We start from the raw sequence: 18,949 nt of genomic DNA, 5'->3' as shown, positions 1-18,949 counted from the left end.
ATACAATCGCTGCAAGGAGAGGCCATTGGGCAGTCAACTGCTTCAAAAATGATCTAACTGTTGGGAGGAATGCTGTAAGAAAAATTTTAATTGGATCGGGTACATTGAAAGTTTCAAAAATCCAGTCCACAATGTCAGAAAATTTCACTAATCCAGAGTTTGTTTCATCAACTGGGAGTGTAAAAGGAGCAACTGGGGTTTTAGATGTTCCTGGCAGTGCTGGGAACTCCTTCTGGGACTTTAAATTTGCCAGCCCAGGAGGAGTTTGCTTCGGTTTTTCCGCAGCACTGTTTGGTTTGTTTGTAACTTTCATTTCACTTTGAGAAATCTTAGGACCTTTTCTGGGAAGTTTAGGAGAGGAAACACTTTTCCTCTTTCTAGACTCCCCAGGATTGGCGTAAGATGCTCCCGCTGGTGAATCGTCAGAATCGGTTTCCTCAGAGGGCAACAGATCGAAGGGGTTCGAAGTAACGGGAGAAGTGGTAACGGTCTTCTTCAGCATGTCAGCGTAGGAACGCTTTGAACGCTCTTTGAGAGACCGTTTTATTTTATCCCTGCGCTGCATGTACACCGCACATGTCGAGAGCTCATGCAGATTTTCTCCGCAGTGAATACACTTTTCAGCGTTAACACTGCAAGAATCTTCCGCATGAGACTCCCCACACTTGCCACAACGTGCCTTATTGCAGCAGTAGGCGGCTGTATGGCCTAACTGCTTGCAATTCAGGCAGTTCATGACGCGGGGCACGTAGAGCCTCACAGGGAGACGAACCCGGTGGATCGAGACGTGGCTTGGTAGTGCAGACCCGGCGAACGTAACTCGAAACGAGTCTGACGGAGTGTATACTGTTTTGCCACCGATGATCGATGCTGACCGCAATTGCTTGCAGTCGAGCACCTTTACTTCGGGACACGTTTTGTTCTTAAAGCACCCTTTGGCACTTTGCAGTATACACTCGACGGACAGACTCGAATCGGTTATGACACCGTCGATCTCCACGTCTCGTGCGGGTATGTAAACGCGATACTCGCGTGTGAAGAGCTCAGAGCAAGCTATATCGTTGGCCTCTTTCAGGTTACCGACCACGACACGGAGCTTGTTAGGCCGGACCTTGGAAATTTCGGTCACGCCCTTGTACTCCTTCGTCAGGTCTTTAGAAATCTGCAAGAGGTTCAACTTTTTCGATTTCGGTCCTGCCTTTGGCCGAAAATAAACAGTATAGCTGCCCTGGGCTCCGTCTGGGTAAAGCCTGGGGCGAGGGGGGACTGAAGAATGAACAGGGGAGGGGGTAACAGAAGGGTCAGGGTCAGAGGGGTTCGGGGATGGTGGCGCGGGAGGCGAGGGATCTACATCCATCGCGCTATGTTTAGCGCACTAGCGCTGACAAGAACACGTACCTTTTTATTTCTCCCTTCCAGTAAGGTTGGTTGTCCGATCGTTCGAAGTAGCAGCCGTTACAGCCAGCAGCACCAATACAGCAGCACCAAACAGCCACCAGCAGCGAGCCAGGTGTGAGATCACTCCACACAGCGATACGACTCGCTGACACTGATGGCTTCTTCTTTTTCCTCGTTTGTGTCTCGTCCACTGCTGTAGCACAATCCAGCCAGCAGCCAAATCGGCTTACGCACCAGCTGGCAGTCACGATGCGAAACAGTTGCACAAAGGAACGACCTTGAACCCGGATTTATTTCACTCGACCAGGCAAACAATGCCAACACTTGTTCACACGTCTTTTGTTTTATACTCTATCGGACCGATCACCAAACACGTCCAGTACTGATGCGTGTTCGGCACAGAATGATCGGAGTTATAATCTTCATTTATACTCAAACCAAGATTATCGAAGTCACTATTTCCTACTGCAGAAATATCAGCTTCGTTCAACTGTACCATCTGAGCGTTTTTGATTAGTATTGTTGCCTTGAGGAAGTTCGATGCGAAAAAGAGTAACTTTTGACAATAATATTACCCTAATGGGTACACTGTAAAAAATGCACATTTTATTGTGAAGTGGACTCGGCCGAATGTTTTTTAATAATAAAACTTGCCTATGTTAAGGCAATCCAGGGGTGGTGTTCCACGGTTTGTACGTTTGTCGACCTCCGACAACATTTTGAGTTGTAAAATGGCGACTTCCGGTGACTGTAAAACTACCGAAAATGACCAAATAGCACCTAATATGGGTATTTTTTTAAACAGAATGACGCTCAGAGGCCAGAAATTGTCTCCAAATGCCATTTTGAAATCCAAGATGACGACTTCCGGTTTCAGAAAAACAGCGACAAATGACCAAATATGGGTATTTCCGCGATTGTTATGATGCACTGAAGCTACAAATCGACCTCAGACAACATTATAAATTGTAAGATGGCGAATTCCAATGACTGGAAAAGAGACGAAAATGACCAAATACCACCTAATATGGATGTTTCTTTAACCAGAATGACGCTTAGACATGCTTGTCTATTCTCCTCAGAGAATCACCAGTTTGTAGGTGAATTTATTGCACTGCCACACCAACTACCCAGTAAGAATTGTCAGGCCGATGTCGGACCAATTCGCGTCCGATTCTCCGATAGATCGGTCCTACAACGGGTCGACATTTCGCTCAACATCGGTCCAATGTCGTGCTCAAATGCAACAAAAATGTCGGACCAGGGTTCATTCGCTCCTAGGGGTTCATTCGTCTTCGTGCGTCGCGGGCGAGAGGGAAGTTTAGTTGTGTTTGTTTTGAAGCAAGTCCGGTGCGGCTGACATGCGGACTTGGTCAAAACAAACACAACCAAACTTCTCCTGCCGCAAAGAGATCACGATGGCGGGGTGTGCGATTCAATCTTCATTGTATGCGACGCAGCAACGGCGGTGTGCAGGTTGCTTTGTTTTGATTATTTTGATAGCGCGGTTTTGGATTAGAGCGCTTCATTTATTTTAGGATGGTGCATGATTAATTATTTTTATCCACTATATAAGAATGGATTTACGTAACGCAGATTTTATTGATATTATTCCCGCCGTTACTGAGGTGCACAATAAGCACCATCATTTTAAATCAAGAAAGTAAGCGGTGACATGTGCGTTTTATTGCAATAAAATATTTGTAGAGTTCGGAACAATATATTTGTGAAACATTTAGGGTTTCTTAATAATAAAAATTGTGATATCATTCACATAACGTAAAACGTGGTGGCGGGGCTGTGCGATTCAAACCTCATTGTGTGCGATGCAACAACGGCGATGAGCAAGTTGCTTTATTTTGATTATTTTGATAGCGCGGTGTTGGATTAGAGCGCTTCATTTATTTTAGGATGGTGCATGATTAATTATTTTAATCCACTATATAAAAATGGATTTACGTAACGCAGATTTTATTGATGTTATTTCCGCCGTTACCGAGGTGCACAATAAGCACCATCATTTTAAATCGTTTGAAATCAAGAAAGTAAGCGGTGACATGTACGTTTTATTGCAAGAAAATATTCGTTGAGTTCAAAACAATATATTTGTGAAACATTTAGGGTTTCTAAATTATAAAAATTGTGATATCAGTCGCATAATGTAAAACGTGGTGGCGGGGCTGTGCAATTTATACCTAGTGGTATGCGACACAGCAGCGGCGGTGTACAGATTGCTTTGTTTTGATTATTTTGATAGCGCAGTATTGAATTAGAGGGCTTCATTCATACGATGCTTCATGATTAATCTACTATATTAAAATGGAATTACGTAATGCAGATCTTATTGATATCATTCCCGCCATTTTTGAGGTGCAATGGTAATGGTAATTATTTTAAATCGTTCTAAGTCATAAAAGTAAGCTGTGACATGTACGTTCTATTGCAAGAAAATATTCGTAGAGTTCGAAACAATATATTTGTAAAACATTTAGGGTTTCTTAATAATAAAAATTGTTTTATTATTCACATAACGTAAAACGTGGTGACGGGGCTATGCGATTCAAACCTCGTTATGTGCGATGCAGCAACGGCGATGTAGCTTTGTTTGTTTTGATTATACAGGTTGCTTTGTTTTGATTATTTTGATAGCGCAATATTGGATTAGAGCGCTTCATTTATAGGATGGTGCATGATTAATTATTTTTATCCACTATATAAAAATGGATTTACGTAACGCAGATTTTATTGATATTATTCCCGCCGTTACCGAGGTGCACAATAAGCACCATCATTTTAAATCAAGAAAATAAGCGGTGACATGTGCGTTTTATTGCAATAAAATATTTGAAGAGTTCGGAACAATATATTTGTGAAACATTTAGGGTTTTATTTATTAACTTATTTATTTGATACGGCACAATACCACTAGGTTTACGGTGCCAAATACAAAAAATAATCTAGTGCTTCATTGATTACTATTCGGTGCGTTTCTTTTTCCTGTTGTGGGAGCATTTTGGCTGGTACTACGCGTTGTGATCTTTTTGCGGGGAGGGGAACAAACACTCTTTCCTGCCGCCGGTTCAGGCCCAATTGTGTCGTTTTCGCTGGCTGAGATCTCGCTGTCGCTTCCAATCGAGGCATTGTTCTTTCGGAGTCTTCGTTTTGTCTCTCGGTCCACGGTTTTAAAGTCGTTAGTATCGGTATCGGGTGAGGTGTCCTCAGTTTGCGCTGGTGTGTCTTGAGCTGATGTTTTTTCCGTTGCTGTTTTGACTGTTGGCTGCTTCGCATTTGGACTTTGTGTTGTTGTCTTTGTTGCTTCCGATGATGATGACGGCTTTGTCGATGGTTGTTTATTTGTTTTTTCGTCGCTGGGTTTCGAGGATGACGAACTGCGTTTTACTGCTTCATTGCAGGGTTTTCCAGGATGAGCCTCTAGGCCACACCATTGGCAAGTTGGACGTTGATTTTTGTAAGTAACCAAGCTTTGTTCGGAGTAGGTTCGACCGGCAAAAGTGACAAAACTTGGTATAGGTTTTGTTAAACGCATACGCACGATACGGACGCCGTTGTAAACTCCCGGGAAGAAATTTTTCCATGTATCGTGTCTAATAGACAAAACTTCTCCATACTCGCCTATTATACGTTCTATTGACCTCGGACTAAACGCCCTTGGAAGGTCATGGATGCGTACATCAATGGCATTGTCTTCCATGTACACCGGAATCAAATAATTTGATTGCTCATTCCGAATACGATGTTTCATGTTGTTTTCGGTTATAAATTTTTCAGCTGCATCGAGTAGCTTGAATGTGATCAACACACAATTACGAACATGATGCATTTGAATACTATCGACTTCATCGACATTGATTTTCATCTCGCTTTTCATTATTTTTTCGACTTCACGAAGCGAGGGACGCGGAACACAGGATGCCAAATCAACCACGGCAGTGTTAACACGCATCACACAAGGTCCACCTTCAGAGTTTGCCTTTCGCAGCTGTGCTGCAATAGTATTATTGCCTTCCATTTCTTCCATCAAGCAGAAAGAACACCACTATTGTTTTCGCGACGGTAACAAATGTAGAAGAACTGAACAACAGAACGGCTGCGCGGCGCAAAGCACTTTTTTATGGAGACTGACTTTTGTACGTGCTGCTTGGATGAAGCGACAAGCGAGAAAATATTCGTAGAGTTCGAAACAATATATTTGTAAAACATTTAGGGTTTCTTAATAATAAAAATTGTTTTATTATTCACATAACGTAAAACGTGGTGACGGGGCTATGCGATTCAAACCTCGTTATGTGCGATGCAGCAACGGCGATGTAGCTTTGTTTGTTTTGATTATACAGGTTGCTTTGTTTTGATTATTTTGATAGCGCAATATTGGATTAGAGCGCTTCATTTATAGGATGGTGCATGATTAATTATTTTTATCCACTATATAAAAATGGATTTACGTAACGCAGATTTTATTGATATTATTCCCGCCGTTACCGAGGTGCACAATAAGCACCATCATTTTAAATCAAGAAAATAAGCGGTGACATGTGCGTTTTATTGCAATAAAATATTTGAAGAGTTCGGAACAATATATTTGTGAAACATTTAGGGTTTCTTAATAATAAAAATTGTGATATCATTCACATAATGTAAAACGTGGCAGCGGGGCTGTGCGAATTATACCTACTGGGGTGCGACGCAACAACGACGATGTGCAGGTTGCTTTGTTTCGATTATTTTGATAACGCAGTATTGGATTAGAGCACTTCATTTATAGGATGGCGCATGATTAATTATTTTTATCTACTATATAAAAATGAAATTTCGTAACGCCGAGCTTATTGATACTATTCCCGCCGTTTCTAAGGTACACAATAAGCACCATGATTTTAAATCGTCCTTATCAAGAAAGTAAGCAGTGGCATGTATGTTTAATCGCAAGGAAATATTGGTAGAGGTCGAGGCAATATATTTGTGAAACAGTTACGGTTTTGTGATAGTAAAAATTGTGATTTTTTTTCTTCATCTAAATGATAAAAATTGTGATATCATTCACATAACATTAAACATGAATAAAATCTGACTTTTTTTCGTTCAACCTTCAACGTTCACCATATAATTCGAAATTCAAAGCGATGGCATGTGGTTGATATTCAGACGAGGCATTCGAGGAGAAATTATAGGTATTTGATTACTAAAGATATAATTCACAAGACTTCGAAAAACATGAAAAACCGTGACTTTTCATGCTTGATTTACCTCTAAATCAAAGTCTGAAGCGATGATTTGTGTTTTTTTTTTCTATAATAAAATGTTTGTTATTGTTTCGGATAGACATGTGTGGGAAAGTTATGGTTTTTTTTTACTAAAAACTGAGTTTATAATGCAAAATCATGTCTTTTTATGCTCCATTTTTTCTTTAAATCGTAGTTCTTTTTTTTCTACATTAAAATGTTCGGAAAAATATTTGAGGAGAAATATGTTTCACGCATATTTCAAGCAGTTTTGTGAATAATGACTTTTAATGCTCAAACTTCATCTAAATCAAAATTAAAAGCGATGATATGTTTTTTTTTCAAAAAAAATGTTTGATGATGTTTAGAAGAGACATTTGAGGAGAAACAACAGGTACCTGATAACTAAAAATTGAGATATTATTCACTACATAAAACATTCATAATGATGATATTTATTGTGTGACTCGCCTCTAACTCGAATTTCAAAGCAATGACATAAAGTGATTTCTTACATTAAAATGTTCGGTAATGCTTAGCAATGAAATTTGAGGATATATGTGACAAATGAAGAAAATATGGAAACATATTGCAAATAACTCAATCTGATAAATAAAAATGAGATATTATTCATAAAATTACGAAGACATGTAAAATCATGAAAGTTAGTAGCCCCAAAATTGATAAATTTTAATCACATTAAATCGTTGATTCAAATGTGCACGCGAAGTGATGTTTTTGAATATCCATATTCTAAGCACCGATCTTATTTTTCCGCGTTTCGAACTTATGCGGTTTTTTACGCTAAACGGTGCACTAGATGCGACATTATGCGCATTGTGCATAAGGTAAAAAAATCTAATGTCGCACGCAAAACATTTTTTTTAATTTTCTGCTGGAACGGTATAATATATGACAAATATATGTGTGCCGCCAATCTCAGACACGAAGCTATTTTCATCAAATACGTAACTACAAACATTGTAACAATCGTGATTGATCTTGCAGATTGTTAGACCTAAACTTAAAAATAAAAAAAAAAACAACCCTAAATGGTCATCTTATATCAACTCCAGCTGCCATATTTAATTTTGTGATGGTAATTTCCGGTTCTTGGCGAACAGCCCAAGGTAGTCAAATACCATCCAATCTTAGTGTTTTCAGAAACAGGATGATGCCCAGAGGCCAGAAATTATTCACAACAGCCCAATAGATTTTGTATTTAAAATGACGATTGGAGTATCAGAGGTGAAACGTAATATTTCTGAAGTGAAGTGCGGCAGAGAAATATAAAAAAAAAATGATTCGTATAACCGTTATGTGCTTGACGGAGTACCCGGGTACCTTTTAAAGTTTCATAAAACGGAATTTCATAGTTCACTGCAATCAAAGCTCATTAAAAGGGAACTTTTGATAACATTAATTTTTATGTAATAACAATATGCCTAACGGGGTACCCGCGTACCCATAGATTGTAATTCTTGTAACATTGACAATTATCTTCCGATTTCGACACTTTTAGCATCAAAAGATTCAGTTACTTCTCTGCATTGAAATCAGATTCAGCGGTGCCTCGAAAGAATTTTCTCGTTGCCGAAAATCTGGGTTTTCGGAGATATGTTGCAAAACTGAAGAATTTCATGAATTTTCGAGCAGAATCTTACAACTATTGGTCCGAAGTTTATAAAACTACTTCCATAGGCCATTTTTATGGTGTTATAGTGATATGCCTTCGAAATGGCCCTTACGGAACAGATTCCACCGGGGCTTCTAGTGGACATACAAAACAATTGGATAACACAATGTCACATCACACTATATGAGTACTTTCGGAATCGAAATGATGTCCGGAGACATGAAAACGACCTCAGCGGCCATTTAGAGTATCAAAATGGCGACCTCCGGTTTCTGTAAAAGATTAAAAAATGGCCAAAGAATGCCAGCCAAGATGGGTATATCCGGAACGTGAGGCATCAATTGTAATTATTCCAATAATATTATCAAATATTCATAAAAATCCTCAGTTTCAAAACATATTACCGAAAAAAAAACGAATTTCCGAGAATGAGAATTTCTTTTCGGAGCACCGCTGACACTGATTCCAATGGAGATGGTAGAGTTGCTGAATCTTTGAGTACTAAAACTATTGAAATCAGATGAAAATTGTGAAAGTTACAAGAGTTTCAATTTATGGATACCCGGGTACCCGTCGGGCATTTAAGGGTGTTTTTTGTCGAGCACATAACGGTTAATTTCAAATCTATCCCGAGCATCGCCGGAAGGGTTCAACTAGTAAATAATATCGAATCAATTATTATATTTAATAAAAAGTGTGTATCAATATTACAACGTCGCAGGTGTTTGAGTTCATGAATAATTAGACTTGTGTAGGTCATTCGCATATCCAGGTGCGACAGCCGAAGTGATGACGTGCCTCTAATTTTTAATACAGCGCTATTTCGATCTTGTTCACACCAAACCGTCGTGTAATGTCCGGGACAGTGTCATGTTGTCGCCGTGCGAATGAAAAATATCGTTGCCGACGATATTTTTTGCTTCCCGGAGAGTGCACGGCAGCAACTTGCGAAGTTTTTACTAGGGTAATCGCTCTTATATTAATCTCATCACGCCTTTCTGATCAATTTATCGTCAAATTTTACCATATTTTCAACGTGAAACTTTCAACCACTTGACAAAATCGAGAAGCAAATAGATTTACTTTCAAAATTTGCAGAAATTTGACGGGAAATTGAACAAATGAGAGAAATAAGATTAATATAGGTGCACCTAGGTGCTGAGATGAATAATGGAACGATTACTCTATGTGGCAGTGAAATATTTTCGTTTTTTTATTGCATTTGCACCACGGCTTGGACACTGCCCGGAAGCAGTGGGAATAGCGCTTAATTCGCATATAACTTTATATATACAACCCAGAAGTGGACAGGTATGACAAGAGTGGATAGATAGAGTGGCGCAGAGTCTGAAGCAAGAACAACCAAACGAACCGGTAAACGCTGAACCAAACGAGCAAAATAAATAAACTTTACTACTACGCTAGACTTGTCGGAAAGGGTATTGTCATCATTAAACAAAAGTTCACAATAAATTGAGTTTTTACTCTTTTTGTTTATTTTGATCATTTTCACATCTAAAATACCGTAAACAGATTAAATTGAATTAAATTAAGATTTATTCTTTTTGTTTATTTATTGGAATCATTTCCTGTTAACCACAAGACATGTGTATGTACGCAGCTTTTCAATTGTGTTGGCTTGTTTGCCCGATCGATGTCGCAATCGCTGAATCGTTCGTATCTAAGAAGTAAAATAAAGTAAAAACATAAGCAACTGTTCTCATAACGGGAACATTAAATTTTTACCTTGGCATTCCCGCAGCGGCAAATCTACCAATCCCTTTGGAGCTTTCTGAACTTTCCAGTTGATTGTTGAACCATGCTGTAATGTTGTTCCAAGAGTTTCCACGGAGCTGCTTAGAGGCAACAATTCATCGTCGGTACCAGTTCCAGCAACAGTCGCAATAGTCCCAGCAGCTGCAGTAGTCTCAACGTCTTTTGTCTACCATCGACAATAATTTTACTCAGCGTTGCTAAACGAGCGAGAAGCAAAACATATCCACTCCTTTCTGCTCGAGACTGAGATGTGTGCTACGCTTCTCCAGTCGTTCGCACACACACTTTCGAGAAACTCTTTATTATCCATGCATTTGCCAGAGCAGCAGCCAGCATACAGCCGCTCGCGAATTCTCTTTTGCTTTTTTACTCACGCCAAATACGCGAGTACTCGAATAAGAGTACTTGACTTGGAGTGCTTGAAAAAATGTGCCCGAAAACGAAAATGCTTCGTTCACCGACTCACGCATGCGGCTTGTCCATCGCTAAACTGATGCCAAGCAGTTTTGCATCGTGCACCGACGAGCGAAAGTGGGGTGATAAATCTATATAGAATCGCATGCTTGAACGTGTATGATATTCGACCACCTACTCGCAGTGATGCCACAATTTCAACTGTATTTCGAATCTCAGAAAATCACCTTGGTGGTATTTCAATCTGTATAAATATCTGCATATGTACTGGACATATCCCTTAAAATAAAAAACACAATTATGCACACGTTTATGCGTAACATATAAATATAATGAAACCTCCAATACGCTCAATAGCATTTGAGTTCTTTTTCGATTTTCAACTATATCGAAAAGTTTGTTTCGCGATCCACGAAAATCAAAAAAAAAATCTGTATAGTTCTGTACTATTTCCAGAAAATCTGTAATCTCCGTAATCTGTAATCGCCACTCCGCTTTGTCGTACCTTGTCACTCCGTATCGTCATAATGCGTCTTGACGGTTGTGCTCGCGAGAAAGGGAGGTACACGCGAGTGGGAAAGTACGCGAGCGAGAGTGCGTGTCGGCCTATGAGAAAACTCGCAAGCATCAACGCTCGGTAGTGTGAAATGAAAAAAGGAAAAGAGAATGAGAAACAGTACGACAGGAGTATCTCTAGTGTGAGATTTCGGTAGCGGCGAGAACGCCACTTGGAGTATCGCATGCTTTTTGCGAGCGAGTTTAACAACGCTGATTTTACTATGGAAGACATTGTCAGTGACTTCTAAATTTATGAAAAATGCCTAAAAAATTGCTGTTAAGATGCATAACAATGAATGAAAATGACAAACACAGTGTTTTTATTGTTCTGAACAATGATATTTAAAGTAAAATTGATGTATTCACAATGAAAAACATAAACTATGTACAATTATAAACTTTTAAGTTTTTTTATGTTATTTTTTTTGTCGGGTGCCCTTGTGCTGGTTCGTTTCACTTAAGATCGGCATTGGGAAGCTTGAAGCACACCAGATATAGGTCTCAGCTTCCTGTTGGCTGCGGCCACATACAGATCCTGCTCGTAATTAATATAAAGCATCCGCTTAACAAAGCGGACTTTGTAGCCTTGCGGCTATGCAGCTTCCCACTTCGAACTACCGATGCTCGTGGTACGCATTTTTTATATTTCAGTCAAATAGCCTAAATATTTTCGATAAAGAATTTATTTTTATTAAACTTATTATTCAATTAGTATGCTATGCAGTATTTTGTTGAGTCATTGATAGAATATTGCATTTTTACAAGAGTAAAAAATTGTTTGCTCGATTTGATCAGTGAACCAACTTCAGCGTGATTCGAACCAGGATCATTCTTTCTCTGTCATCAGAAGTAAATCCATTGAAATCTAGAAACACTGAGATCAATCAAAGTGTATCATGAAAAAAACTGAAACTGGTTCGAATCAGGTTTAAAAACCCTGCATTTATTCATCTGCTTTGCGCCTCGGCTATGTTCTAGAACTGATGCACTTTTTGTTGTTTTCAATAGAAACGCCTAAACAAGGATTTGAATTTAAAGTTCTTAAGAGTTTATATATACTTGTGTGCTCGCGATCAAAAGTATTTTTTCTTTCTTTAGAGTTGAAAAGTTAATGAGTTCTTTTAAATAATGAGATCTTACCTTTCTTTTTCAAAAGAAAATATTAATAACTGGACTCACTGGAGTTCATGTACCAAAATATAATTTTTTCGACATTCCTCGCAATGAGCATGATACAGAAAGAACTACTTGTCAGAAACACGAAAAATCCTGTACGCTATACCTGAACGAAGGATTTTGCATCATTAACATTAAATCGGTTCTACTGCTCCAGACACCTCCCAGATGGTCTCGAGGTACGATGCTGGCCTAACAACCAGTCGTCGTAGGTTCGAGTCTCGACTCGGGTGAGACTGTTAGTGTCAGTAGGATCGTAACGCTAGCCCCGCAATTATCCCGTACACGAAACAGTTGGCTGCGAAGTCTGTGTATAATAAACAGAAGGTCGAGTTCCGAATCGGAATGTAGCACCAAGGCTTTGCTTTTTTTACTGCTCAGACCATTCTGATGTTTAAAGGAAAAATAATCTAGTCTAAAACATCAAATATTTTTAATTGCAATTTTTTGAAATTCCGTATCCTTTTAAAAAAGAGAAATAAAAAATATATTTCGATTTTTTCTCCTTAACATGAGAGTAACCCCTTTTAGTATAGATTAATTTATTATTGTAAAAATGATGAACGCCTACTTAACTTTCCCTGATAGGTGACTGTATTTTTTTGTAAAGAGCAATTCCACAAGAACGGGTCCCCAATTGATTCGACCCTTTTTAATTTGGCTGAAAATTTGCATAGTTGTTTCTATGGGCAAAAGATGTAATTTTGTGCTATTGGTTTAACTTCCTGAAGCACGTCTCATTTTAGGGGAGCTATTTAAAAATGCTATTTTGGAAAGGTATTGGTAATTACAAATATTTTTAGAGCCGCTTAAAAGGTTTTTTGATAGGTATGATGTCTTTGGCAAATATTGTCTTTCCGAAAATATAACTATAATATTTTTTGTTTGAAAAAAAGGAAGAGAAAAACAAAAAAAAAATATTTAAAAAACTCATTTTTTTAATACCGATTTTTTTTATAAAAATACAATTAAATACCTAAACTCTGAAATTGGTTCAATCGTGGAGAAATAAAAAACAAATTAAAATGTTTTGGATTTTTTTTAATTATTATATTTGGAAGGACCAAATTGTTATCTGCAACTGTGCAGAAGACACTATGCCAATCAAAGACAACGTTTTAGCTTTAAAAATTGTTCGAATCACCAATAGAGCAGTCTAATTAGTTTCTGTTTTTCTGCTAACTATTTTTTGAAAGAAAAATTTTTTTTCCAGGGTATTTTCTTCGGAAAAAAAATATTATCTACAACTTTGCCGAAGACGACACTACGATCACGAAACTGAGCAATTTTTATTGGCAGTGGTGTTTTTTATAACTCAATTGTAACCCTTTTCATACGATTGAAATGATTTAATGTTGAAAATGTTACTAAAAACATTTATTCTGCTCGGTGCAATAAGTGAAGTAACCCATAATTGTAGTGATGTTACGTTTTGCGGTGCACAATGGTGGGTCAGTCCATATTTTGGCTATTTTTATTACTTTTGCATGAAAATGGATCACGACCCAATAAAATAACTTATTATCAAGCTTTTACAACAATAAAATATCTTTTGTGATGGATTTTGATGGTTTTATAAACAAAATGATCTTAAAGGCCAAAAGTGACCCATGATTGTGTCTTTTGCTATGCAAGTACTATTTTTCTTCTTAACCGATTTACACACACACACACACATATATATATATATATATATATATATATATATATATATATATATATATATATATATATATATATATATATATATATATATATATATATATATATATATATATATATATATATATATATATATATATATATATATATATTTTTTTTTTTTTTTTTTTTTTTTTTTTTTGTTTCAGGTGAAGGGGAAATTTGCATCCAAACCCCTGAGGTGACCAACCTCAGGGAGTGTGGGGTTGGTTTGAATCAGTGACCGGACCCACTAAAACCCCTTCAGTCTCCAGCCCATAATACTCCCCGGGACCACCGCTAGGTATTGCTTCGGGGAGCGGCTTTTGTGCTCTGTGCACCCTCTTGGTTCTTTAGGTCTTTTTGCTAACTTAGCTAACTAACCTGGAGACTGGCCGTTAGCTAACACTGGCGTGTCGGTGGTCAACCTGTCGCCTGTTTTGCAATTCTAAAACTATTTGAGAGGCGGCTGTACAAACCGCCCTCCAAATGTTTGGGTCTTTACACATCCTCCGAACTAGGTTGTCCGGAGTGGTGTCTGGCCCGCTCACTACCATCATGTCGCTCCGCGCATGCACAAAACGAGGGCACACGAAGAAGACATGCTCAGCAGTTTCTTCCGCATCCGCGCACTCGGGACACATGGGGGACCCCGCATGCCCGAATCTGTGTAGATACTGCCTAAAGCAACCATGGCCTGACAGAATCTGTGTCAGATGGAAGTTCACTTCTCCATGGCGCCTCCCGACCCATCCGGATACATCCGGAATAAGTCGATGCGTCCATCTACCCTTCGCGGAATTGGACCACTCCTGCTGCCATCTGATCATCGAGAATGATCTTCTGGTACCTCGTATGCCCCTTGTGTCACGTTGATCGAAGCATTCTACGTCCTCCTTAATGGCTATGCTGATAGGCAACATGCCGGACAGGACGCAGATTGCGTCGTATGACACAGTTCGATACGCGCTCGCAACCCTCAGGCACATGAGCCTGTAGGTACTTTCCAACTTACTCCGATGTTTACTAGTACCTAGTGCTTTGGACCACACTGGCCCGCCATATCTCAGTATGGACGAAGTCACGCTAGCTAGAAGTTTCCGCTTGCTGCCGTACACTGCTGAGCTATTGGACATCATGCGAGATAATGCTGCAATAGCCATTGAAGCCTTCTTGCAGGCATATTCGACATGGCTCCCGAAGGCGAGCTTGTCATCGATCATCACCCCCAGCAGCTTCAGGGAGCGCTTAGAGGCGATGGTGCAATTCCCGACACTGATCAACGCCTGTTGCTTCGACTTGCGGTTATTGACAACTGAAATCTCCGTCTTATGATGCGCCAGCTCCAGTTTTTTGGAGCGCATCCAGTCCTCGACGACGCTTATAGAGTGCGAAGCCGTCAACTCAACCTCCTCGATCGACTCGCCGTAGACCTCAAGTGTGATGTCGTCCGCAAATCCAACGATCACAACCCCTTGGGGGAGCTTTAGTTTCAGCACTTCATCGTACATGATATTCCACAGTACCGGGCCCAGGATGGAACCTTGTGGAACCCCTGCGGTAATTGGGACACATTTTTGACCCTCGTCTGTGCTGTAAACTAGCACACGATTCTGGAAATAATTTTCCAGAATCCTGTACAAAGACACCGGAATGTCTAGTTTCCGAAGCGAGTGGGCTATGGAATCCCAGCTAACACTATTGAACGCATTTTTCACGTCCAACGTGACGATTGCGCAATAGCGAATGCCCCATCTTTTACGCTGGAGTGCTACCTCTGCTGTTTTGGTGACGGACAGAATAGCATCCACCGTAGACTTGCCTTTTCGGAAGCCGAACTGGTTACTCGACAGACCGTTTGCACATTCGGTGTACCTAACCAGTCTATTGAGAATAACCTTCTCGAGCACCTTACCCGCCGTATCGAGCAGACATATCGGTCTGTATGCCGACGGGTCACCAGGTGGTTTCCCTGTCTTCGGCAATAAGACCAGCTTCTGTCGCTTCCATCTGTCTGGGAATGTACAGTCATCCAGGCACTTCTGCATGACTTCCCGAAATAGTCTGGGGGCCTCTTTGATGGCCTTCTTCACAGCCAGATTCGGAATCCCATCCAATCCCGGTGCCTTGCTCACCTTCAGGGAGTTGGCGATCGCGATGAGTTCCTCATTCGTAACCGTTTCCGCCTCCTCTGCCTCGGCACGGCTAACGCCGTCACTCATATATTGGGTGTTCGGCAGGTTGGCCGACCACCTCTGGTCTGAGTTTGAGATACTGGAACGTCGGTGAAGTGACTCGCCAGCCGGAGGCCAAGGATTTGGCTCGTGGCGTGGAAAGAGTCCCTCTATGATCCGCTCAAGCATCGCTGGTGATTTTTCTGCGGGCGCCATCGCACCCTTAGTCTTGGCCATCACCATCCTATAGGCGTTACCCCACGGGTTAGTGTTGGCACTAGCGCACAGTCTTTCGAAGCACGCACGTTTACTAGCTTTTATTGCTCTCTTAAGCGCCGCTCTTGCGGAACTGAATTCCCCTCGACGATCTTCCCTTTCTTCGTCGGTTCGCGCACGTTGAATCCTTCTTCTCGCTTGAAGACACGCTCTGCGGAGGTCCGCTATCGCGTCGGTCCACCAGTAGACTGGTGGCCTTCCATGCCTAGGCTGGCGGTTCCTAGGCATAGTGGCGTCGCACGCCCGCGAAAGTATGGCAACAAGTTGATCAGCGCTCGGGTTACGAATTCTGCTTGCCTCGTGTTCTAGTCTAATTGCTTCCGCAAATACCTCTTCGTTGAAGTGTGATATCCTCCACCCGCGAGGAGCTGGAGTGTTAATTCTACTCGCCACATGCGGTCTCGTTTTACAGTCTACGCTATAACAGACCGCCAGATGGTCGCTATGAGTGTAGCCATCGTCTACCCTCCAGTTCGTGATCAATCCTGGACTACAGAATGTCACATCGATGATCGACTCCGCGCCGTTTCTACTGAAGGTGCTCTTCAAGCCGACGTTGGCCAGATCTATGTTGAGCTTCGCCAAAGCCTCCAACAAGATCCGGCCTCTCTGGTTTGTGCGTCGACTTCCCCACTCAGTTGCCCATGCGTTGAAGTCGCCCGCCACTACCAACGGTGATAGACCGATCAGCTCCCCGGTGGCTCGGTCGATCATCCTTGCGAACTGCTCGGTAGACCAACGAGGCGGAGCATAGCAGCTGCAGTAGTACACTCCGTTCACCTTGGCAACCGCGTATCCTTCGTTTGAAGTTGACACTATCTCTTGAACCGGGAACCTGCTCGTCGTCCATATTGCCGCCATACCGGACCCGTCCGAAATCCAGTTACCGTTTCCGGAAGGAATTCGGTAGGGGTCCGAGATTATGGCGATGTCCGACAACGACTCAGTGACTGCTTGGTATAGCAGTTGCTGAGCCGCGAAGCAGTGGTTCAAATTTAGCTGTGTCACTCTCACGCCCGTGGCTTGCTAGTCGGCTTACCGGCCGTGCACCTCGGGCCTCCCATTATGTGCTTTGCGTCACGCTTCCCGGCGCACGCCAAGCACTTCGGGGGCTCTCCGCAGTCTTTGCTTTTGTGGCCTGCAGCACCACACCGCCTGCATAGGGAGCTCCTGTCAGGCCCCTTGCAGCTAAAGGACTTGTGTCCTTGCTCGAAGCATCGAAAGCAGACCTCCGGCGGCTGGTAGATGCTGAGTGGGCACATTGACCAGCCCACTTTGAGCCTCGCTACCTTTAGCGCCTGGTTTGCGTCTACTGACGAAAGCCTGACAGTGGCGGTCTGGGTTCCTACTGGGCCTTTGCGCAGTCGAACTGCCTCTGGTGCCACAACCACTTCGCACTGCTCCTTGAGGGCATCCACGACTTCGCATGCCTCGGTGACTTCGTCCAGGTATTTAAGTTGTAGGGTTACCTGCGACGTGAGTGCCCGAACCTGCACTCTATCTCCAAGCGCCTCTTGGGCCAATGCCCGATAGGCTGGGCCCTTGTTTCTGGCTTCTTTGCGGAGCTCAACGATCATTTCTCCCTTGCGGGATCGGCGGATGCTACGCACATCTGCCCCCAGATCTTTGAGCTTCGCATCGCCTCTCATTGCCTTAAGGACTTCCGAGTACTTTGACTCTTCTGTCTTAAGGATGAGTGCGTCGCCCTTATTTTTAACTTTCTTCGTCGCAGGATTTGTAACCGGATGCGGTTTTTTGGCCACCACTTTTTGGTTCCTACTCCTTCCCGGAACCGTTACCCACGGGTTACCGGGAGCCTTCTGCTCCTTGGCTGCCACCGTGGGCGTTGCTTGCGCCACTCCTACACCGGTCTGAGGGCTGTTTGCGATTAAACGCTTCTTGGTGCCCCCGGGGGCCGTCTCTCCCGGGGACTGTCGCGTTCGTTTGGCAGCTGGCCCTGCCGCGCAAACCGCCGCAAACGTGCTAGCGTCCGTTTGGACCGACTTCGTCGCCAGCTCGGTCACCTTCGTCTCCTCTTTCTCCGCAGCCGCAGCTTTCATTTCGAGCTCGGCGTGCTCCTTTTTCGCAGCATCGACGGAGGACCGAAGCATGTAGAGGGCCTGCTTCAAGTACTTCGTTGTATTGCTGCGACTTTTCGCAAACTCGATTATAGCATCGAGCTGCTCAGACAGGGCCACTACCCTCGGTAGCGTGTCCCGCTGTCTTCCGACCGCCTTTAATAGCTGTGGACCAGCCACCGCGATGTCTTGCGTAGATCCGGTAGGCGTACTGCCTTTACCGTCTTCGCAGGTGACCTTCACTGCATCCGTCTCCACTTTTCTAGGCGGAGACCGCTGGATGCCACCTCGCGCAAATGGGTTTTCCAACCCATCTGCCCCCATCTCCAGAGTTTTGTTTTTCTGCATTCTTGTTTATTGGGTCCCCCTACCAGCCGCTATCCTTATCCATAATGGAGTAGTCGCCTAAATGGTCCCAAGGTAGTCTATGCCGGAGCAGTGAGGCCATGGCTAGGGGCGGCTGCCATAGCGCCTTATGGGCAACTATGACACCCCCGACCGGCGCAAGTCAGGAAAAGACATCTGATCCTACTCCTGCCTGGT

General features: G+C 42.2%; 1 long non-coding RNA gene across 1 annotated transcript; it reads right to left on the bottom strand.

The window, feature by feature from the left end:
• Positions 1-9,747: 9,747 nt before the first annotated feature.
• Positions 9,748-13,831, bottom strand: LOC129727000 (uncharacterized). Its single transcript, XR_008728459.1, has 2 exons — positions 10,021-13,831; positions 9,748-9,955 (listed from the first exon to the last, which is right to left on the bottom strand). It is a non-coding gene; the product is annotated as an uncharacterized LOC129727000 (long non-coding RNA).
• Positions 13,832-18,949: the final 5,118 nt, after the last annotated feature.

This window comes from Wyeomyia smithii, chromosome 1 (assembly GCF_029784165.1).
Source record: "Wyeomyia smithii strain HCP4-BCI-WySm-NY-G18 chromosome 1, ASM2978416v1, whole genome shotgun sequence".
Taxonomy (NCBI): Eukaryota; Metazoa; Arthropoda; class Insecta; order Diptera; family Culicidae; genus Wyeomyia; species Wyeomyia smithii.
Note: the sequence above shows the minus strand (reverse complement) of the source record. Positions and strands in the feature narration are given on the sequence as shown.